This window comes from Amblyraja radiata, chromosome X (assembly GCF_010909765.2).
Source record: "Amblyraja radiata isolate CabotCenter1 chromosome X, sAmbRad1.1.pri, whole genome shotgun sequence".
NCBI classification, from domain to species: domain Eukaryota; kingdom Metazoa; phylum Chordata; class Chondrichthyes; order Rajiformes; family Rajidae; genus Amblyraja; species Amblyraja radiata.
Window position 1 is genome coordinate 4050561 of NC_045999.1, and position 25038 is coordinate 4075598.

Here is a 25038-nt window from a genome sequence, read left to right on the forward strand (position 1 = left end):
AAGGAGTAAGCCATTTAGAACGGAGACGAGGAAACACTTTTTCTCACAGAGAGTGGTGAGTCTGTGGAATTCTCTGCCTCAGAGGGCGGTGGAGGCAGGTTCTCTGGATGCTTTCAAGAGCGAGCTAGATAGGGCTCTTAAAAATAGCGGAGTCAGGGGATATGGGGAGAAGGCAGGAACGGGGTACTGATTGGGGATGATCAGCCATGATCACATTGAATGGCGGTGCTGGCTCGAAGGGCCGAATGGCCTACTCCTGCACCTATTGTCTATTGACCCTAAAGTACTATTTAGAGGTCGAAAAAGCTCCACATTTATAGTTCAGAAGGGTCCCCACCCGAAACGTCGCCTATCCATATTCTCCAGAGATGTTGCTTGACCTATTGAGTTACTCCTGCACCTATTGTCTATTGTCTATTGTCTACTAGGAAGAGAACTTCATCATCACCATCATCGTCAAATGATATCATCAGCTCCTCAATCCAGAATAATGAGCTGAAAGGCAAAGGAATTGCAGGCTGCAGATTGGTGAGTGGGAGACACCTACTAGGAAGTAGCCAATACAGTGGGAGAAACCGGAGCGCTGTCCGAGATCCATTCCCACGGATTCTTGGCAGTGGAATTCTCCCTCGAAATTCTTTCTCCAGTTGGAGTGGAATGTGCTGATTTGTTGACCAAACCCAGGGGCCTCTGTATCTCCGGCTTTGCCAGGTTCCCCACAGAGGACACGGGTCCCAGTCCAAACCACGCGCCCTCCACCGACCTTTTGAATTCAGTGTAAAATCGTCCGTGCCTGCCTGCAGATAGACCGACGATAGGTTTGGCTTTCATTATTCTCTGTTGAGACCAATCAGAGTGCTGGTGTTGCAATTATACAAGCCCAATCTTGGCCCCACTCCAGGAGAGTTGTATCATCTGTAAATATTTGCACTAACAGTTAATCTGTTAAAGCAATTCCTTCACTAAGGGTTGCCAACCCCCCCCCCCCCCCCCCCCCCCCCCCACCCCCCCACCCGGGTGAGAGTCTTGGCTGACAGTTACGCCAGGATAACTGGAGAGAATAAACATGCTTCCTGCTCCGTAGCTTTGCTGCCTCACATCGCCGGAGACCCGGTTTCGATCCAGTCAGAGGGCGGTGAATCTGTGGAATTCATTGCCGCAGAAGGCTGTGGAGGCCAAGTCAATGGATATTCCTAATGCAGAGATTGAGAGAGCCTTGATTAGTGCGGGTGTCAGGGGTTATAGGGAGAAGGCAGGAGAATGGCGTGAGGAGGGAGAGATAGATCAGCCATGATTGAATGGCGGAGTAGACTTGATGGGCCGAACGGCCTAATTCTGCTCCTATCACTTCGAGTCATAGAGTGATTCATAGAAACATAGAAAATAGGTGCAGGAGGAGGCCATTCGGTCCTTCAAGTCAGCACCGCCATTCATTGTGATCATGGCTGATCATCCCCTATCAATAACCCGTGCCTGCCTTCTCCCCATATCCCTTGACTCCACTAGCCCCTAGAGCTCTATCTAACTCTCTCTTAAATCCATCCAGTGACTTGTGTGTGGTGTGCATACTACCTACTCACCGCTGGCAGAAAGGCCATTACAAGAAACTGGCTTGCAGCGGACACACCCAGACCTAGACAATGGTCTCGACCCGAAACGTCACCCATTCCTTCTCTCCAGAGATGCTGCCTGTCCCGCTGAGTTACTCCAGCTTTGTCTGTCTATCTTCGGTTTAAACCAGCATCTGCAGTTCCTTCTTACACATTTCATCTGCAGTTCCTTGCATCGACTTCCGTCATTTCTCCTGATGCCTTTATAGGATTTAACAATTACGACCATTATATATTTATGATTTTAGTTAACAGCTACTTCTCCTAAAAAAAATAAGTCCGTCTGACCTCTTGTGAGGCCACACCCACATGTTTTCCATTAGAAGGGGTTTTCATTTCCAGTGAATTTATGCAGAATTCACAAATTGCTAACCACACCAACACATTTGTTAAAACCATCGGATAAATGAGTAGAAGGATGTGGAGATATAATAATAATAATACATTTTATTTATGGGCGCCTTTCAAGAGTCTCAAGGACACCTTACAAAAATTGAGCATGTATAGGAAAAACATGTAAGGGGAATGAAATAAATAGTAGAGACATGACTAGTACACAAAGTAAAGACAGAGATGAATCACTGCCTTTGCCATTAACAAGAGAAAACAAGAAAAACAAGAGTTCTGAAGGGTCTCAACCCGAAACGTCACCCATTCCTTTTCCCCAGAGATGCCGCCCCCTGACCCAGCTGAGTTACTCCAGCATTTTGCGTCAATCTTTGGTATAAACCAGCATCTGCAGTTCCTTCCTGTAACAAGAGACCTAATTTGCTGAATTCAGGGAAAGCAGAGTTACAAAGCTGGTAAAAGTTGCTGGTCGGGGTTAAAATTGCAACTCAATGCGAATTGAAACCAAGGGCCAATATTTTGCAACTTTTCCACGGCACTCAGAGACACAATGGTTGGGACAAAGGCCAGAGATAAAAACATAAGGTGTGAGACATGATCTCTGTGTCTCCCTCTCCCCTGACTTTGCCTGTCCCGCTGAGTTTGACTCTAGCTCTTGTGTCTATCTTCAAGTCTGCCCTGCCCTGATCTTCAGTCTGAAGAAGGGTCTCGATGCGAAACATCACCTATTCCTTCCATCCGGAGATGCTGCCTGTCCCGCTGAGTTACTCCAACATTTGGTGTCTACCTTTGAAGAGTTGCAAGTTGTGAAGCCTCCCTCTGGCTGCAACTATTCACACCTGTCTCTCGCCTTCTGCTCTTATCTCTGTACTTTGTTCCAACCATCAGAGTGGCACGGTGGCGCAGCGGTAGAGTTGCTGCCTCACAGCACCAGAGAGGCAGGGTCGATCCTGATTACCGGTGCCGCCTGTACGGAGTTTAGTACGTTCTCCCCGTGACTGCACGGGTTTTCCCCGGGTGCTCCGGTTTTCTTCCACACTCGAAAGATGTAAATAGGCCCTCGTGTGTTGTATAGTGCTAGTGAACGGGAACGCTGGTCGGCACGGACTCGGTGGACCGAAGGGCCTGTTTCCGCGCTGTATCTCTATATCTCTATATCTGCCACGCCTTGTCTTGCCTCTCACCTCAAACTTTCTTCTTTCTCCCTCACCCTCCTCCCCCACGACAATCAGTCTGAAGACGGGTCAGGACCCACAACGTCATCTATCCACGTTCTCCACAGATGCTGCCTAACCTGCTGAGTTACTCCAGCACTTTGGATCCATTTGCTTACAACATGCTAACACCTCCATACTGCCCATCTGGGCACGTATATATGTAAAGTAGATGTCAGAATTAATCATAGAAACATAGAAAAATAGGTGCAGGAGTAGGCCATTCGGCCCTTCGAGCCAGCACCGCCATTCAATATGATCATGGCTGATCATCTAAAATCAGTAGGTAGACAAAAGTGCTGGAGAAACTCAGCGGGTGAGGCAGCATCTATGGAGCGAAGGAAATAGGCAATGTTTCGAGCCGAAACCCTTCTTCAGACTGATGTGGTATCAATAAAATCAGTACCCCGTTCTTAGAGTAAAGGGGAGGCCATTTAAGACTGAGGTGAGAAAAAACTTTTTCACCCAGAGAGTTGTGAATTTGTGGAATTCCCTGCCACAGAGGGCAGCGGAGGCCAAATCACTGGATGGGTTTAAGAGAGAGTTAGATAGAGCTCTAGGGGCTAGTGGAATCAAGGGATATGGGGAGAAGGCAGGCACGGGTTATTGATTGGGGACGATCAGCCATGACCACAATGAATGGCGGTGCCGGCCGAATGGCCTCCTGCACCTATTTTCTTTGTTTCTATGTTTCTATGTTCCTACATTTGCCCTTTATCCCGTGATTCCTTTAGCCCTAAGAGCTACAGTGGATCTAACTCTAAATCCAGCAAGGGAGTTTGTTGCCAGTGGGTAGCTTGTGGTTTTTTTTTCAGAAGTGTCGAGCATTAGTTGGTTTTCCCACAGGAAGTTGAACAGAGTAGCCTCGTGCACTCACTAGAGTTGAGAAAGTAATTCCGATTACTGAAACAAATCCTGTCCATTAAAAATCCAATCATTCACGCACGACTCTTATAGTAAAGTCATTTTATCAACGTATGGCAAGACAGAAGCTAATTCAGCAGAGATGACAACCTAAATTTCTGATTTATTCCAATCGACAGGGTTACACTTTAATTATGCACATGAGAATATAAACATTCAGAATTATTATTGAACAAATCAGTGCTGGCGTTCAGTAATGGCTCCCCTGTTGCCTTGCAGATTTTAGTGCTTCAGCTCCTGAAGTCATTTCCAAGTCGCAAGAGTTAGTGGGAGATACTTACAGTAGAAAAATATAGCCCATCCTTCATTCCCTAAACTGCCGCCACCTCAAGGTAAAGTATCATATCAACGGTAAGATTTTGACCCTTCTTTCAAACCTATCCATGATTTCATACCTCCTCATTGCTGTCATCAACGTTCTTAAACCTTGCGATAGTCCCCTCCTCCGGCAGCTCGTTCCATACACCCACCACGCTTTGTGTAAAAAGGTTACCCCTCAAGTTCCTATTAAATCATTCCCCCTTCACTCTAAACCTACACTAGTCCCACCTGTTTGTGTTTGACCCATATCCATCTAAACTTGTCCCATCCATGTACATGTCAAAAAGTTTCCAATGGTCCCTGCCTCAACTATCTCCTCCGGCAGCTTGTTCCATAACCCCACCGCCTTTTGTGTAAAAATGTTACCCCCTCAATCTTCCCCCCCCCCCTCACTTTAAGCCTATGTTCTTTGGTTCTCGATTCACCTACTCTGGGCAATAGATTTTGTGCGTCTACCCGATCTATTCCTCTCAGGGATTTGTACACCTCTATAAGATCACCCCTCATCCTCCTGTGCTCTGGGGAATAGAGACCTCACCTGCTCAACCTCTGCCTATAGCTCAGTGCCGGGTCACCCCACCTCTTGTTAAGAGCAAGGCAAGATGACCCCCGAAAGAGTCCTCAAATCTCTACGAGTCAATGTCCTTGCATCCTCTTTGCCTGGGTGGCCACAGAAATGTGGCTGTGCAGAGAATGAGTGAACAAAAATCCCATTGGGAACTCACAAAGAATGTCCCAGTCAGCTAAGATACATGGTCCCAGATGTAGTTAAAAATAATACTTTTCAAATATTATATTTAAACAAGCATGCAACGATTCAATAAGCAAAAACTAACATGGAAAGGTTGTTTCCTTACATTTTTCATCCTATTTAAAGTGTGGGACATTTGCAGAGCATTAGAACCCCTGGTCCCTCAAGATTCACTTTTAGATAAAGGTTCTTCCTACTGCTAGATTTTATTGAAGAGGTTGTTGAGGGAGAGGGAGAGGGAGAGGGAGAGGGAGAGGGAGAAGGTGAGAGAGAGTGAGGTGGAGAGGGAGAGTGGGAGAGGTTGAGGGAGAGGGAGAGGGAGAGGGAGAGGGAGAGGGAGAGGGAGAGGGAGAGGGAGAGGGAGAGGGAGAGGGAGAGGGAGAGGGAGAGGGAGAGGGAGAGGGAGAGGGAGGGAGAGGGAGAGGGAGAGGGGAGAGGGAGAGGGAGAGGGAGAGGGAGAGGGAGAGAGAGAGGGAGAGGGAGAGGGAGAGGGAGAGGGAGAGGGAGAGGGAGAGCGAGAGGGAGAGGAGATGAGGTGGGAGAGGGAGAGGGAGAGGAGGAGGAGAAGGAGAGGGAGGGGGGCGAGAGGGAGAGGAGGAGAGGAGGGAGAGGGAGAGGGGAGGGGGGGAGAGGGGGAGAGAAAACACACACCTCCAGATTCAAGGGCAGTTTCTTCCCAGTCAACTAAACCATCCTACCACAACCAGAGAGCAGTCCTGAACCATCTACCTCATCAGGGACCCTCGGCCTATCTTTGTTTGCTCTCTACTGGCTTTACCTTGCAAGGCTCCCCTGACTCTCAGTCTGAAGAAGGGTCTCGACCCTAAACGTCACCCGTTCCTTCTCTCCAGAGATGCCGCCTGTCCCGCAGAGTTAAAAGTAAAAATGAGATCTTCCCCGCTCTATGCTCCTTCTAAATTTTAACCCCAGTCTCCTCTACGCTGTTCAGTCACCCAGCTGCTACTTGGAACATTTGATTGTATCATTGTGTTTCAGCACATCTCCGCTGCTGTCATCTGATCTATCAGGCAGATCATCGAGCCTGTGAGCGTCCTATTCTCGACCACCCTGAAGCACTCTGTGTCGTGACAATCAGATAACGGCTACAATCCTCTGTTAATGCTTTTAAGTCTCGGGGACTGATTAGGCCTGTAACATCATTTTCCAAAGAAATTACATTGTCAAACGCATAAAAACACCAGTCATCATTCAGTGGGAATCATTATTGGTCTGGATGCTTTTGTTTGCCTGTAATCTGATTGGGAAACCAGGCCCTGAGCAACAACAGTGTGCTCTTCCCGAAACGTCACCCATTCCTTCTTTCCAGAGATGCTGCCAGTCCCGCTAATGCCCCTGTCCCACTTAGGAAACCTGAGCGGAAACCTCTGGAGACTTTGCGCCCCCACCCAAGGTTTCCGTGCGGTTCCCGGAGGTTTTTGTCAGTCTCCCTACCTGCTTCCACCACCTGCAACCTCCGGCAACCACCTGCAACCTCCGGGAACCGCACGGAAACCTTGGGTGGGGCGCAAAGTCTCCAGAGGTTTCCGTTCAGGTTTCCTAAGTGGGACAGGGGCATGATTAGTTACTCCAGCTCTTTGTATCTATCTTTTTCTGCAGTATTATTGGCTGCTCCAGAGGTGTCAATAGACCATGCCTTCATGGTTGGCAGGGCTGTACAAAGAAACAGCATGGAAACAGGCCCTTTTGCCCACCGAGTCATAACTTTGTACGTTCTGGAGTAGAATTAGGCCATTCGGCCCATCAGTTGAATACTCCGCCATTCAATCATGGTTGACCTATCTTTCCCTCTCAACCACATTCTCCTGCCTTCTCCCCATAACCCCAGACACCCGTACTAATCAAGAATCTATCAATCTCAGCCTCAAAAAAAAATCCACTGCCCTGGCCTCCACAGCCTTCTGAGGCAATGAATTCCACTGCAGTAACTCAGTGGGACAGGCAGCATCTCTGGAGAGAAGGAATGGGTGACTTTTCGTGTCAGTCAGAAGAAGGGTCTCGAACTAAAACGTCACCCATTCCTTCTCTCCAGAGATGCTGCCCGTCCCACTGAGTTACTGCAGTGGAAGAAGGGTTCAGTCTGAAGAAGGGTTTCGGCCCGAAACATCGCCTATTTCCTTCGCTCCATAGATGCTGCTGCACCCGCTGAGTTTCCCCAGGAATTTTGTGTACCTTCGATATTCCAGCATCTGCAGTTCCCTTTTGAACAAACCTGCTGCCTGTCCCGTTGAGTTACTCCAGCATAGATAAAAGTGCTGGAGAAACTCAGTGGGTGCGGCAGCATCTATGGAGCGAAGGAAATAGGCAATATTTCGGGTTGAAACCCTGAAGGAAATAGTAAACATTTCGGGTCGAAACCCTTAAGGGTTTCGACCCGAAATGTTGCCTATTTCCTTCGCTCCATAGATGCTGCCGCACCCGCTGAGTTCCTCCAGCATTTTTGTCTTCCTTCGATTATCCAGCATCTGCAGTTCCTTCTTGAACGAGTTACTCCAGCATTTTGTGTCTATCTTCGGTTTAAACCAGCGTCTGCAGTTCCTTCCCACACCGGTAGATTTCCCTGCAGGAAGGACATCAGCGAACCGGTCTGGCTTTTTTATGACTGTGCTAATTTGGTTGCCATTACTGATGGAAATGTTTTAACTCCAGATTCATTGAATTCCCCAGACTTGCTGGACTTGGAGTTGAATGCTTGTTTCTGTATTCATCGCCTGGGTCTCTGTCTGGCGATGATGCTAACAATCACACAATAAAACCATCACAATGCTACCATACCTCTTAAATCCCACGGATGATTAGCTCGTAAATGAACCGAAGATTCAACAGTTATCCAGTGGCATTTATGAGTCCTGCGCTATTTTAACCAGCACTCGATCACTTATTTCCTCGTTTGTCTTTATAGCTTCATAGAATCATATCAATGAATCTTACAGCGTATGAGGCTAGATTCACTAAGGGCGGCACGGTAGAGTTGCTGCCTTAAAGCGCCAGTCGACCCAGGTTCGATCCTGACCACAGGCGCTGTCTGTACGGAGTTTGTTCGTTCTCCTCGTGACCTGTTCGTGAGTTTTCTCCGGGATCTCTGGTTTCCTCCCACACTCCAAAAACATCCTGGTTTGTAGGTTAATTAACATGGCACAATTGTATTATCCTACAAGTGTAGGATAGAACCATAGAAACATAGAAAATAGGTGCAGGAGTAGGCCATTCAGCCCTTCGAGCAATATGATCATGGCTGATCATCCAACTCAGTATCCCATCCCTGCCTTCTCTCCATACCCCCTGATCCCCATTAGCCACAAGGGCCACATCTAACTCCCTCTTAAATCCAGCCAATGAACTGTGGCCTCAACTACCCTCTGTGGCAGAGAATTCCAGAGATTCACCACTCTCTGTGTGAAAAATGTTTTTCACATCTCGGTCCTAAAAGATTTCCCCCTTATCCTTAAACTGTGACCCCTAGTTCTGGACTTCCCCAACATCGGGAACAATCTTCCTGCATCTAGCCTGTCCAACCCCTTAAGAATTTAGTGTGTTAGTGATAGCGTTAGTGTGTGGGGCTCGCTGGCCAGTATGGACTCGATGGGCCGAAGGGCCTATGTCTCTAAACAAAATGTATCTCTAAACTAAACTAAACTAAACTACTCATCCTACCACGCCTTGCTATTTAATTTACCGCTTAACTCTCAACCTTTTACCCATTTGTGTACATGCAACATGTCTGAAGAAGGGTTTCGTCCCGAAACGTTGCCTATTTCCTTCGCTCCATAGATGCTGCCGCACCCGCTGAGTTTCTCCAGCACTTTTGCCTCTAGCGTGTGCAGATAATGTTAGTGTGCAGGGATCGCTGGTCGGTGCGGACTCGGTGGGCCAAAGGGCCAGTTTCATCGCTGGATCTCTAAGCTAAACTAAAAGCACCATAGCAGGGCCGTAGACACAATACATAGAGATAATATATAATAAACAAGAAATATTCAATACATTAATAACTACAATAACAGTGCAAAAAAAAAAAGGTATTGGTTCTGCATCTTTCTCTACCCTTGCCTATGTTATCCCAAAGTTGATGCATACAATGCAAAAGTCATACAACATCAAAATAAAATCTGTTATATATCTCAATGATTACACCGAACAGATTGTGCAGAGTTTTTCTATTGAGAGAGATCCATAAGCAATGGTTCCGATTACGGCGCAGATGGCAAATAACATGATCTATTACAGATGAACAAGGTCATTTCACATTGTTATTCCAAGGAAATGTTCATAGTGTATTTTCCCTTGAAAGTTTGTTCCATCAGATACAGAAAATTTCAACATTTTGGACATCTGTGTAATGTTAAAAATTCCACATAATTCCCGAGCAGTAGATTTCCGCCCCCATGCCGTTCCGTCGAACATTGGCGTCAATATTAAACAGTACTTTCCTATTCCCCGCTCAGTTTGCTCGGTCTCGTATGTTAATGTCGTCTTTACATTGTCCCAGCAAGGGTAGCAAGGTGGCGCAGCTGGTAGATCCGCTGCCTCACAGCACCAGAGACCCAGGTTCGATCCTGGCCTCCGGCGCTGTCGCTGTGGAGTTTGCACGTCCTCCCTGCGACCACGAGGGTTTCCTCCAGGTGCCCTGGTTTCCTACGGCATCCCAAAGACGTGCGGGTTTGCGGGTTAATTGTCCTCTGTAAATTTCCCCTCGCGTGTAGGGAGTGGATGAGAAAGTGGGACAACACTGGACTAGTGTGAACAGGAGATCTATGGTCGGTGTGGACTCGGTGAGCTGAAGGGCCTGTTTTCATGCAGTATCTCGACTCTAAAGAACTAAAAGATTCAAGATGCAATTGTACCTGTCACCGTTCCGTCTGGTACAATTACCTCTAAGTGATGAAGAGCAATCACTATTTGCATCTAGATCTCATTTCACAAGTCCTTGCTCATGCACTCTGTCTACCTCTGTTCCTCCATGAATTTTAATTCAGTATAGTTTAGAGATACAGCGCGGAAATTCCAATATCTAAATGGTGGCCGACTAGGAAAAGGGGAGATGCAGCGAGACCTGGGTGTCATGGTACACCAGTCATTGAAAGTGGGCATGCAGGTGCAGCAGGCAGTGAAGAAAGCGAATGGTATGTTAGCTTTCATAGCAAAAGGATTTGAGTATAGGAGCAGGGAGGTTCTACTGCAGTTGTACAGGGTCTTGGTGAGACCACACCTGGAGTATTGCGTACAGTTTTGGTCTCCAAATCTGAGGAAGGACATTATTGCCATAGAGGGAGTGCAGAGAAGGTTCACCAGACTGATTCCTGGGATGTCAGGACTGTCTTATGAAGAAAGACTGGATAGACTTGGTTTATACTCTCTAGAATTTAGGAGATTGAGAGGGGATCTTATAGAAACTTACAACATTCTTAAGGGGTTGGACAGGCTAGATGCAGGAAGATTGCTCCCGATGTTGGGGAAGTCCAGGACAAGGGGTCACAGCTTAAGGTTTAGGGGGAAATCCTTTAAAACCGAGATGAGAATAACTTTTTTCACACAGAGAGTGGTGAATCTCTGGAACTCTCTGCCACAGAGGGTAGTCGAGGCCAGTTCATTGGCTATATTTAAGAGGGAGTTAGATGTGGCCCTTGTGGCTAAGGGGATCAGAGGGTATGGAGAGAAGGCAGGTACGGGATACTGAGTTGGATGATCAGCCATGATCATATTGAATGGCGGTGCAGGCTCGAAGGGCCGAATGGCCTACTCCTGCACCTAATTTCTATATTTCTAAGATTCAAGAGAGTATATTGTCATGCGTCCCAGATAGGACAATGAAACTCTTGCTTTGCTTCAGCACAACAGAACATAGTAGGCATGAATACAGAACAGATCAGTGTGTCCATATACCATTGTATAAATATATACACACATGAATAAATAAAACAGATAAAGTGGAAATAAACAGATAAAGGGCTATTAATGTTCAGAGTTTTGTTTGAGTTGAGTTTAATAGCCTGATGGCTGTGGGGAAGTAGCTATTCCTGAACCTGGATGTTGCAGATTTCAGGCTCCTGTATCTTCTACCTGAAGGTAGCGGGGAGATGAGTGTGTGGCCAGGAAGGTGTGGGTCCTTGATGATGCTGCCAGCCTTTTTGAGGCAGCGACTGCGATAGATCTCCTCGATGGTGGGGAGGTCAGAGCCGATGATGAACTGGGCAGTGTTTACTACTACACACACACTAGGGACAATTTTACATTAATACCAAGCCAATTAACCTGAAGAAGGGTTTTGCCCCGAAACGTTGCCCATTTCCTTCGCTCCATAGATGCTGCCTCACCCGCTGAGTTTCTCCAGCATTTTTGTCTACCGTCGATTTTCCACCATCTGCAGTTCCTTCTTAAACCTACATACCCGTATGTCGTTGGAGTGTGGGAGGAAACCGAAGATCTCGGAGAAAATCTACGTGGTCTGACTGAGAGTCAAGAGAGAGGGAGACACAGAGACAAGGAAGTGTAAGGTGTGAGAACAAGACATCAAAGGGGATGATGATCAAGTAAAATGTCGAATAGCTCTTTGTTAACTTGGAGAAGGTGACAATGAAGCATACAGACATAAGATTTAATTAAGGGGACAGTCAGACTGGTCAGAGAACTGGGAAGGGGGAGGGATGGAGAGGGAGAGCAAGGGTTACTTGAAGTTAGAGAAGTCGATATTCATACCGCTGGGGTGTAAGCTGCCCACGCGAACTATGAGTGTTGTGGTGATGTTGATTGAGGAATTCCCTTCAAATCACAATTTCGAGTCTTGCTCATGATCTGTCTCATCAGTGCAGTGACCTCAGTTTAACAATTTATCCGCACTCAAACGCTGGATTATTGTTTGAATTTACGACTCACTGACTCCAAGCCAAGAATACAAAATGTGCTTTAAGGCTGACAAGGGTGAACCATGACCAGAGGTGCCCTGTCACATTTACAGAGTGGAGTGGGACAGTCTGGGACTACTTGCAGTCACCATTATGTAGTGAGTGGTGGAAAAAGGCACCACCTCCAATCTCGAGTTGTCATCATGTCTCGCATTCATTCCCAGAATCTTAATCCTCTTCCCTAATCCCCTCTTGAATAATTGACCTCCTTGAATCTGCCTCACTAATTGGCCTGTCCAGGAAGGAACTGCAAGATGTTGGTTTAAACCGAAGATAGACACAAAATGCTGGAGTAACTCAGCGGGACAGGCAGCATCTCTGGAGAGAAGGAATGGGCGACGCTTCGGGTCGAGACCCGACTTCAGACTAGCTTCAAAAATTGGTCTGATGGTCCCCAATGTGGCCTCCTGACGCCATGAATTTTCTCCAGGTTAAACCTACTTTCTGAATGATAATATTCTTCACATTTGCTTTGCAAACTCCCAAATGAAGGAATCAAATCAAGGAGTTTTTTCATTCTTCCCTCAGACTGATCTGCCTCAGCAGGACCTAAGATCCAATGTTACTCCAGCATTTTGTGTCTATCTTTGGTTTAAACCATCCTTCCTACACATGCGATCATGTCTGTTAACTCCCACTTCCTGCACTGATTACTTCCAAGTGTTGTAATGAAGAGTAATCACATTTTTCATACTAAGAACTCCCTAGTATTTTAGACTTTACTTTAGAAATACAGCGCTGAAACAGGCCCTTCAGCCCATCGAGTCCATGCTGACCCTGCACACTAGCACTATCCCACACACAACCATTACAATTTCTACCAAAGCCAATTAACCTGTACGCCTCTGGAGTGTGGGAGGAACCCTGACAAAACCCAGGGAGAATGTACAAAATCCGTACAGACAGCACCTGTAGTCAGGATCGAACTCAGTTCTGCAGGATCACAATTTTAAATGACCCACCCATGTTTTCACATCCCTCCCACCCCTCTCTGCCTTCTCCCTTTGAAAAACCTCCCAGGTTAATTCCCGGGATGGCGGGACTGACATATGATGAAAGAATGGGTCGACTGGGCTTATATTCACTGGAATTTAGATGTGAGGGGATCTTACAGAAACATTTAAAATTCTTAAAGGATTGGACAGGCTAGATGCAGAAAAATGTTCCTGGTGTTTGGGGAGTCCAGAACCAGGGGGTCACAGTTTAAGAATAAGAGTTGGGCCATTTAGGACTGAGATGTGGAAAAACTATTTCACCCAGAGAGTTGAGAATCTGTGGAGGTTGAGGCCAGTTCATTGGCTATATTTAAGAGGGAGTTAGATGTGGCCCTTGTGGCTAAAGGGATCTGGGGGTATGGAGGGAAGGCAGGTACAGGATACTGAGCTGGATGGTCAGCCATGATCATATTGAATGGCGGTGCAGGCTCGAAGGGCCGAATGGCCTACTCCTGCACCTATTTTCTATGTTTCATGCAGACATGAGGGATATACAGCTTGACATCTAGGGTTTGGTATTGAGGTGATCGGTTGGGGCCCATCCAAGCCTCTACTTCCTCGAAGATTTGGTATGTCGTTGAATACTCTCCCGAATCTCCGCAGGAGATTCGGGAGAGTATTCATCGACATACCAAACAGTAAACAGTGGAGAGTTTATAGACTTGTTGCGTCACGGCCTGGTTTGGCAACCTTATTGCTCATAGACAATAGACAATAGGTGCAAGAGTAGGCCATTCAACCCTTCGAGCCATTCAATATGATCATGGCTGAGTATGGAGGTGTCTTTCAAGGCTGTGGCCAGTGTGTCTCTTTGCCAGTGAAATCCCAGGCCATGTAATTTCAGGAGTCGCTGACTATTTTCAGGCTATTCCCCCACTGACCCGGTGTGTGCAATGAGTCCCCAACAGTAAATATTGAATTCGCCAGCACCCTTCATATTCTGCAAGCAAATAGAATATATTCTGAAATGCATTGCTATCTCTCAGTCCAAGTTATGTTTTAACATTAGTGCAGATGTAGACTTGCTGCCTTACAGCGCCAGAGACCCAGGTTCCACCCGGATTACAGGTGCTGTCTGTGTGGAGTTTGTACGTTCTCCCCGTGACCCATGTGGGTTTTCTCCGAGATCTTCGGTTTCCTCCCCACATTCCAAAGACGTGCAGGTTTGTAGGCAAATTGCCTTGATATAATTGTAAATTGCCCCTAGTTTGTGTGTGTGTGTGTGCAGGGTAGTGTTAGTGTGCGGGGATCGCTGGTCGGAGCGGACTCGGTGGGCCGAAGAGCCTGTTTTTTGTGCTGTATCTCTAAACTAAACTAAACTAGTGGAGAGAGAGAGAGGGAAAGCAAGGGTTACTTGAAGTTAGAGAAGTGGATATTCATACCGCTGGGGTGTAAACCTGGTCGGAGAGGCAGCTTTTCTCCGGGCTGCAGTTTCGGCCCGTCCTCGCGGCCTACCAGCGGGCCTGGAGCGGTGTTTCCTGTCGGGGACCGCCCAGAACCTCGGCTTCGGTGGCGGCACAGCGCTGGAGCGCTATCGTGGAGCGGAGCGGGCGATGCCTTGCCCGGGTCGCCGCGCTGGAGCTCCGGTATGCTGGGACCGCCGAGATAAACATCGCGGAGCTGCGGGTCTGAGGAGCGGCCAGCTGCGGGTGGCGGCGCTGAACTTAAACATCGGGAGCCTGGGATCTCTCGATGAGATCGCCAGTGGTGGAACTCCAACCGGCGCGGCCTTGTTGGCTTCGGAAGCCGCGGTCTCCGGTAAGGGAAGCGGCCGTTCCAGGTTTCCCAAGCCGCCGAGAGGATTCTCCCGACGCCGGAGTACAATCATCCGGCGAGAACGGCCTGGAACATCGGGCCTCCTTAAAGGCAACTGTGGAGGCCTCAATAGGCCCGACTATGGGTGGACATGGGATGGGGACTGGACTCTGTGCCTTCCCTCATAATGGGAACCATTGTGGGGGGATGTTTTTATGTTTAAATGTCTTTATTGCTGTTATGTCTGTATTCTTTCTTTATGTGCTGCACGGCAAGAAGCATTTCACTACACCTAGGTGTATGTGATCAATAAAATAACCTTTGAACCTTTTGTGTAAACCAGCGTCTGCTGCTCTTTCCTACATAATATGGTGACTGTGCAGGTGTGAGTTATGCAAAGAAGAATTTCGCTCGGCAGTGCATATGTGACAATAAAAAAACACTGATTGAACCATTGGGTTCTGAATTCTTGTCTCACGACCAAGGCCAACAGAGCCTTGGGGATACAAGAGATCGCAGATGTTGGCATCCGTAGCAAAAACAACAAGAGCAGCTAAAGCAACTCAGCAGGTCAGGCAGCATCTGTTGGGGGAAATGGAGGGTCGACATTTTTAATTGGTAATTTAAATTTTTTAATTGGGTAACATTGTTAATATAATGTGTAGGAAGGAACTGCAGATGCTGGTTTGCACCGAAGATAGACACAAAATGCTGGGGTAACTCAGCGGGCCAGGCAGCATCTCTGGAGAAAGGGAATAGTTTAGTTTAGTTTAGTGGAGAGATACAGTGCAGAAACAGGCCCTCCGGCCCACCGAGTCCGCACCGACCAGCGATCCCCACACATTAACACTATCCTGCACACACACTAGGGGCAATTTTGCATTCATGCCAAGCCAATTAGCCTACAAACCTGTACATCTTTGGAGTGCGGGAGGAAACTGAAGACCTTGGAGAAAACGTAAGCGGTTACGGGGAGAACATGTCTGTACAGACAGCACCCTTGGTCAGGATCGAACCCGGGTCTCCAGTGCTGCAAGCGCTGTAAGGCAGCAACTCTACTGCATTGCCACCGTAACGCACTAAGTGACGTTTCTCCAGAGGTGCTGCCTGACCCGCTGAGATACTCCGGGCTTTTTGTGTCTATCTTCGGTTTAAACCAGCATCTGCAGTCCCTTCCTATTCCCTTCATCTATCTAGACTGTCCATTTCCCTCCGCAGATGCTGCCTGACCTGTTAGGTTCTTCCAGCTACTCCCCTTTAGTTCAGCAGAACCTTCTTGCATCTACAGTATCTGATGACTGATTGGGGGATTCTTCACAGCCTGCCAGTCACAGTCTGAAGAAGTGTTGAAGAAGGAACTGCAGGTGCTGGAAAATCGAAGGAAGACTAAAGTGCTGGAGTAACTCAGCGGGTGCAGCAGCATCTATGGAGCGAAGGAAATAGGCAACGTTTCGGGACGTAACTGATGTAGTCTGATGAAGGATCTCGACCCGAAACGTCACCCATTAATTCTCTCCCGAGATGCTGCCTGTCCCGTTGAGTTACTCCAGCACTTTCTGTCTATCTTCAGTGTAAACCAGCATCTGCAGTTCCTTCCTACACATTTCATTAACAATGTTATTATCCCATCCCTCACAGGCAAATCAAACCAAGAAATAAACTTGGATATATCTGGTGGTGTAAGTTGTCCAAAACTATTCTGGAATCAGTGAAGTATTTTTAGAAATGCATTTACTGTTATAATGCAGCCAAGCTTTCAGCAGAACTGGATATTAAATAGAACATGAAGGTTATTTATGTTAACATTCTTCACTGATAATTTTATAGTGTGTCTGGTTCTGTTTTCATCAGCTGTTGGCTTTAGCAGCGTTGACAAGGACCAAGCATCACAATCACAGTTGCACGCAAAGTTAATCCAATCGGACGATTCGAGGCAGCGTTTTATGATTTATAACCAATTATTCAGCATTAAATAATTTTCCTTCGGTTTAATCATTGTGCAGTTTTAGTTACTGAGTAGAACGAAATATTAATGTTTGAGGTATCAGAAATGATTGGCCATGATGCCCCATCTAAACTAATCCCATTTGCCCACGTTTGGCCGATATCTCTAAATCTTTTTCCTTTCCATGTACCTGTACAAATAAATTTTAAATGTTGTCATTGTACCTGTCTCAACTATCGCCTCTGGCCTGGCCCGCTGAGTTAAGGGCCTGTCCCACTTGCGTGCGATTGCGTGCGTTTGGCGCGACCAACCGGAAGTGGAGTTCACGCGAAGTTCGCGCTAGACGTCATTTACGTCACGCTTACCAATCAGCTGGGCAGGAGGCGGGCCGACTGAATTTGGGCGTCGCACGGCGTCGGGCAGTGATGTCATCACGCAAAGCCACGCCGGGCAGTGACGTCATCACGCAACGCCACGCGCTAGGCATACGCTGTCAAGACACTGCATACGACGTCAAGACGCTGCGTACGACCGCAATGCGCCTGCGTGCCGACAGGCCGTTGGCGTGTGAAGATTTCGGTCACTGCAAGAATTTTGGAGCCCCGCGTGATGTCGGGACCAGCCCCGTACAACTCCGCGCTTCTAAGTGGGACCGGCCCCGCACGGCCATACAGCGCCCGTACGCCTCAAGCGACCACGAGGTCGCGTGATTTGCGAGCCAAGGTCGCGTGAGTGGGACAGGCTCTTTACTCTAGCTTTTTGTGTCTATCTCCTCTGGCAGCCTGTTCCATCCACCCACCACTGAATGTGTTCCCCTCAGGTTCTTAATCCCCTCTCACCTTCAACCTGCGCCTTCTGGTTTCTTGATTCCCTGACCCTGAGAAAAAGACTCTGTGCATTCTCGTTCTGTAAGCCGTCGGACAGGGGATGGGAGACAGCTTCCAATTCAGGCCCCGAACCCGACTTGTGAAGTGCAACCAACAAGCTTGGATCTCAATACAAGCACAACGTGAGGACATTTTCCAATAGGTTCCATGCTTAGCTCATAGTCTTGGTTAGGGATTTAAGGTTTCGTCAGATAGGTTCGTAATAAGAGTCCATAAGACATCGGAGCAGAATTAGGCCATTCGGCCCGTTCAGTCTACTCCGCCATTCGATCACGGCTGATCTATTTTTCCCTCTCAACCCCATTCTTCTCTTTGACACCCTTAATCAAGCCCCTATCGATCTCTGCTTTAAAATACCCAATGACGTGGCCTCCACTGCCGTCTGTGTCAATGAATTCCACAGATTCACCAACATTCACCTTCAAGAGTGGAATTCCCTGGATTATATCTGTTTAAGGCTGAGTTTAGCAAAACAACTTAGTTGCTTTGTTAAACTCAGCCTTAAACAGATATAATTTGTTATTAATTTGTCAGTAACGCTGTTTTGCTAGTTCTCTACAATGGTAGGCTGTACCCCAAATTATCCCAATGCACTCAAACTATCTATCGCAGTCGCTGCCTCAAAAAGGCTGGCAGTAACATCAAGGACCCACACCATCCTGGCCACACACTCCCCGCTACCTTCAGGTAGGTACAGGAGCCTGAAGACTGCAACGTCCAGGTTCAGGAATAGCTACTTCCCCACAGCCATCAGGCTATTAAACCTGACTCGGACAAATCTCTGAGCATTAATAGCCCATTATCTGTTATTTTCACTTTATCAGTTTGTTTATTCATGTGTGTATATATTTATATAATGGTATATGGACACACTGATCTGTTTTGTAGTCAATGCCTACTATGTCCTGTTGTGCTGAAGCAAAGCAAGAATTTCATTGTCCTATCAGGGACACATGACAATAAACTCTCTTGAATCTTGAATCTTGAAACTAATCAGACTGCATCTACTACTCAAGCATACCGCCAATATATAAAAGAACAGGCTCAAACGAGCCCATTACCAATATCCACCGTCTATGTTAGAAAGAAGAATGACAGACACTATATTCCGTGGAGTACAATGAACATGTAGAAGTGAATTAAAGGGCAGTAAATCACTTAAGAAATATTTCAAGATATCATATGTCACAAAAGCTGAGGTGTTTATGATTCTCCATCCCAACTCCCTTAATAACTTAAATTCCCCACGACTTATTTGTTTGGATTTAATCGTATATAAAAGAGTGAATTACATTCAAAGCGATTTCCTTGCGCTCCAGTGCCGTTGGACTTTAGTTCTTTGATCTGATGATTATGTGACACCGTTCGGCATTGTTACAAGGATTTCCTCAAAGCTTAAAGATATTCCTTTGAAATTCTCATGAAACTCTGCTCTGTGAGATTCTCACCGGAGCTTCAGTGAGGTGGATTGTTAAGTTTAGTTTAGTTTAGTTCAGAGATACAGCACATTTACAAGCCCTTCACCCCGCCAAGTCCGCATCGACCACCGATCCCCGCACATTGACACTATCCTGCTCCCGATGTTGGGGGAGTCCAGAACCGGGGGCCACAGTTTAAGAATTATGCCCCTGTCCCACTTAGGAAACCTGAACTGAAACCTCTGGAGACTTTGCACCCCACCCAAGGTTTCCGTGCAGTTCCCGGAGGTTCCCGGAGGTTTTTGTCAGTCTCCCTACCTGCTTCCACTACCTGCTACCACCTGCAACCTCCGGGAACCGCACGGAAACCTTGGGTGGGACGCAAAGTCTCCAGAGGTTTCCGTTCAGGTTTCCTAAGTGGGACAGGGGCTTAAGGAGTAAGCCATTTAGAACGGAGATGAGGAAACACTTTTCCTCACAGAGAGTGGTGAGTCTGTGGAATTCTCTGCCTCAGAGGGCGGTGGAGGCAGGTTCTCTGGATGCTTTCAAGAGAGAGCTAGATAGGGCTCTTAAAAATAGCAGAGTCAGGGGATATGGGGGAGAAGGCAGGAACGGGGTACTGATTGGGGATGATCAGCCATGATCACATTGAATGGCGGTGCTGGCTCGAAGGGCAGAATGGCCTCCTCCTGCACCCATTGTCTATTGAATATTGTCTATTATTATCTTACACACCCTAGGGACAATTTACATTTATACCAAATTAACCTACAAACCTGTATGTCTTTGGAGTGTGGGAGGAAACTGAAGATCTCGGAGAAAACCCACATGGTCACGGGGAGAAGGTACAAACTCCGTACAGACAGCACCTGTAGTCGGGATTGAACCCGGGTCTCTGGCGCTGTAAGTGCTGCAAGGCAGTGACTCTACCGCTGTGCCACCGTTAAGACTTCTATTGCAAAGCTGTTTCAGGCTATATCTATCTTCAGCATCATAGCAGATGAAGTCGTGATTGCTCTGATTTCATCAACAAAATAAATTTGTGAAGGGGGATGCCTCAGACATGTCTTGCAAAATAGTGAAGCACACTTTCTTTGTTCGCTCCTATATGCAAACAAAAGGTGGAAATGTATAGAAGTGGATAAAGCAACAGTTAGTTACTCCTCCAGTTATAGTCATGTGGTCATGCAGCATGGAAACAGGCCCTTCGGCCCTTGTCCACACCGCCCAATATGACCCATCTATGCTAGTCCCACTTGCCTGCATTTGGCCCATATCCCTCTAGGCCTGTGAAGCCTGTCAAAGAGAGATGCAGTTCAGAAACGGGTCATTTCCCCCCTTCTTGGCCTATGCTGATAGACGACCACCCATGTACATTAATCCCATTAGAATCAGTTCCAGTATAATCAGATTTCAGACTGATTATGACTGCAAATTGAACATTGAGATTGGGCAAGTGGTTGGTTGCAAGAAGAAGAACATACGAACAAATTGTGGAAACAAGGAACTGCAGGTGCTGGTTAACAACAAAAAAAGACATAATGTGCTGGAGTAACTCAGTGAGTCAGGCAGCATCCCTGGTGACTATGGATCGGTGATGGTTTGGGTCAGGTCCCTTCTTCAGAAGGGTAGACCATTAGGCCTCACAAGCCCACTCTCTCGTTCAATAGACCGAGGTTGATCCTTGACCTCAGCATCATTCTCTGGCATGACTCCATAAAAATCTAAATATCCACCTTGAACAAATAAAAGCAGGAGTAATCCTTGTGACCCTTTGAATTAAACCTCTGTTCACTCATGCAATGCATCTCATCCATTCTTCCACCCTTATCTCCATATCCTCTGAGTTCTTTTCTATTATCTAAATGGTGGCCGACTAGGAAAAGGGGAGATGCAGCGAGACCTGGGTGTCATGGTACACCAGTCATTGAAAGTAGGCATGCAGGTGCAGCAGGCAGTGAAGAAAGCGAATGGTATGTTAGCTTTCATAGCAAAAGGATTTGAGTATAGGAGCAGGGAGGTTCTACTGCAGTTGTACAGGGTCTTGGTGAGACCACACCTGGAGTATTGCGTACAGTTTTGGTCTCCAAATCTGAGGAAGGACATTATTGCCATAGAGGGAGTGCAGAGAAGGTTCACCAGACTGATTCCTGGGATGTCAGGACTGTCTTATGAAGAAAGACTGGATAGACTTGGTTTATACTCTCTAGAATTTAGGAGATTGAGAGGGGATCTTATAGAAACTTACAAAATTCTTAAGGGGTTGGACAGGCTAGATGCAGGAAGATTGCTCCCAATGTTGGGGAAGTCCAGGACAAGGGGTCACAGCTTAAGGATAAGGGGGAAATCCTTTAAAACCGAGATGAGAAGAACTTTTTTCACACAGAGAGTGGTGAATCTCTGGAACTCTCTGCCACAGAGGGTAGTCGAGGCCAGTTCATTGGCTATATTTAAGAGGGAGTTAGATGTGGCCCTTGTGGCTAAGGGGATCAGAGGGTATGGAGAGAAGGCAGGTACGGGATACTGAGTTGGATGATCAGCCATGATCATATTGAATGGCGGTGCAGGCTCGAAGGGCCGAATGGCCTACTCCTGCACCTAATTTCTATGTTTCTATGTTTCTTGGAATTTGATAATAATCCAATCCCAGTGAGTGTACTCAGTGACTGGGCATCCAAGTTGTCGAGGTGAAAAATCTCAAAGGTCAACATTCCTTACATAAAGAATCACCGCCCATTCCTTCTATCCAGAGATGCTGCTGCCTGTCCCGCTGAGTTACTCCAGCATTCTGTGTCTATCTTTGTTGTAAACCAGCATCTGCAGTTCCTTCCTACACAGAAAGAATTGCCTCTTTATCGCCAGCCTCGGTTAACCTGTATTCTGACACAATGGCCTCTAATCCTGGTCTCCACAGCCAGAAGGAAGAGTGTCTCACGACATCTTCCCTGTTAATAGCGATCATAGCCCTGAAAGCCTCACTCTTCTGAGCTCATTCTTCTGAGCTGCAGTGATTAGTCACGGAATGAGATGCATTACATGCTTCCAGTCAGATGTGGTCTTTTGATATTCTTGGTAAATGTTACTTCTATTGGCTTGAGAGCCTGTTGCAAGCATTCTTACTGTTAATGATGTCTTCGGCATTGACTTAGAAATTAGAAGCACATGTCCTCAACAGCCCACACCCAGCACCCAGAGTATACTGTTGACTCCTAAAGTTCCAGCATCAGAGCTGATTTCATGCTGGATACTGCACTCTAGAATGCCACAGTACAGCACAGGCAGAGGCCCTTCGGCCCACAAAGTCTCTGCTGAACACGATGCCAAGACCAACTCTTATCTACCTGTACATAGTCGATTTCCCTCCATTCACTGCTAATCACGAGAAGAAAAAAAAAAAGATTTGACCCAGAGAGTTGTGAATTTGTGGAAAAATGTTCTCAATGTTGGGCGAGTCCAGAACCAGGGGCCACAGTCTTAGAATAAAGGGGAGGTCATTTAAGACTGAGGTGAAAAAAAAGTTTTCACCCAGAGAGTAGTGAATTTATGGAATTCCCTGCCACAGAGGGCAGTGGAGGCCAAATCACTGGATGGATTTAAGAGAGAGTTAGATAGAGCTCTAGGGGCAAGTGGAGTCAAGGGATATGGGGAGAAGGCAGGCACGGGTTATTGATAAGGGGACGATCAGCCATGATCACAGTGAATGGCGGTGCTGGCTCGAAGGACCGAATGGCCTCCTCCTGCACCTATTTTCTATGTTTCTATGAGTCTGTGCAAAAGTCTATTAAATGCCACTGTCATACTGTATCTGCCACCACCACCACCTCTGGCAGCACATTCCAGACACTCACCACCCTCTGTGTAAAAAAACTTGTTCCTTTAAACATTGCCCCTTTCACTTTGAAGCTGGGGTTGAGAAAAGAGCGTTCACGTTGCAGCCCCTGTTTCCACCAGTCTTTCCACCACCACGCACAAGAAGCGACAAGACAGACACCATTGTATGCAGATGCCGAGAAGTGGCTATACAACTTCTAATCTTGCGTGTGGACAAGTTCACACAAGTTCATATTGGGTTCATACGACATAGGAGCAGAATTAGGCCATTCGGCCCATTGAGTCTACTCCGCCATTCAATCATGGCTGATCTAACTTCCCCTCTCAACTCCATTCTCCTGCCTTCTCCCCGTAACCTTTGACACCCGTACGAATCAAAAACCTGTCAATCTCCACTTTAAAAATACCCAATAACTTGGCCTCCACTGCCGTCTGTGGCAATGAATTCCACAGATTCACAACCTTCTGTCTACAGAAGTCCCTCCTCATCTCCTTACTAACAGTACATCCTGTTATACTGATATTTTTAAATGTCATATTATTCTTTCTAGCCATATACATGTGACTTTTTTCTGCATCTTCTTTCTAAAAATACTATCTCTCAGTTTCCAAGTCACCTGTTTAAAAGACTATTTAATACTTCCAGCATGTTTGCAACAATCCTTACAATATGCAAGGTCTGGAATCATCAGGATAGAAATGTCTAGAGAATTCAGATGTTTCAATGTGGAGGAAATTGGTTTCACAAACTCTCAGCAACAGACCGTCCAACTACTGTGCTGACAGAAATCCGTTTGTTCAGATCAGTAATAATTATCCTAATGATATTCGCATCAGAAGAACTCTGAAGAAAGGTCTCGACCCGAAATGTCACTCACTCCTTCTCTCCAGAGATGCTGCCTGCCCCGCTGAGTTACTCCAGCATTTTGTGTTTATCTTCGGTGTAATCTAGCATCTGCAGTTCCTTCCTACACAAGAATTATAGGAGCAGGAGTGGGCCACTCGGCCCCTCAAGCCAAACCCGCCATTCTATATGATCGTGGTGATCTCCCCAAGACCCAATTCCACTTTGAGGTCAGTTCTATGAGACTCCAATTCTCCAATCGTTCAAAATGTATCTACCGCCAATATAAATACTTCCAATCAACCAACTTCCATAATCCTCTGGAGCTAAGAATTCCAGAGGTTCTCTACCCTGTGCGAGAAGAAATGTCTACATACTTGAAATGTCTACGTCTTATTGAGGTGTCTAAAATCATGAGAGGAATAGATCGGGTAGATGCACAGAGTCTCTTGCCCAGAGCAGGGGAATCGAGGACCAGAGGACATAGGCTTAAGGTGAAGGAGAAAAGATCTAATAGGAATCTGAGGGGTAACTTCTTCACACAAAGGGTGGTGGGTGTATGGAACATTCTGCCAGAGGAGGTAATTGAGGCTGGGACTATCCCAACGTTTAAGAAACAGGTTCATGGATAGGACAGGTTTGTAGGGATATGGACCAAACGCATGCAGGTGGGAATAGTGTAGCTGGGAATGCTGGCCGGTGTGGGCACGTTGGGCCGAAGGGCCTGTTTCCATGCTGTAACACTCTGTGACTCATTGACCCTATGTACTTTGGTTTGAAGCATCATTCAGAATGGAAATATCTCAGAGAGAAGTGGCTCGACCCATCGTTACCTTGGTCTTTGTTCGAAGGTGATGCCCAATTATCTCTATGGCCTTTCAAATGTTTCCATCTCAAGAACTCGCTTTATCTAATATCCTTTCAAGAATGCTGGTGAATCTTCTTGGAGGCAACCTCTTCCTAATCCGAAAATGTAGCAAGGAACTGTGCAGATGCTGGTTTAAACCCGAAGATAGGCACAAAATGCTGGAGTAACTCAGCAGGTCAGGCAGCTTCGCTGGAGAGAAGGAGTGGGTGACGTTTTGGGTTGAGACGTCTTCAGACTTGACTTCATCTTCACTTCAATGAAGGGGACCTCGTGGCATTATCGTGAAGTTGACTGGGAAAGTCAGCTGTCGAGTCTTTGATAATATTAACTCACAAATTGGTCATCAAAATCTCACGGTAGATAGACACAAAAAAGCTGGAGGAACTCAGAGGGACAGGCGCCATCTCTGG

At 46.8% G+C, this 25038-nt stretch overlaps 1 protein-coding gene across 1 annotated transcript in view; it reads right to left on the minus strand.

Annotated features, from left to right (window-relative positions):
- Positions 1–25038, minus strand: part of LOC116968242 (collagen and calcium-binding EGF domain-containing protein 1-like) — a 93826-nt gene that overhangs the window by 67219 nt on the left and 1569 nt on the right. The gene's annotated exons all lie outside the window — the stretch shown is intronic.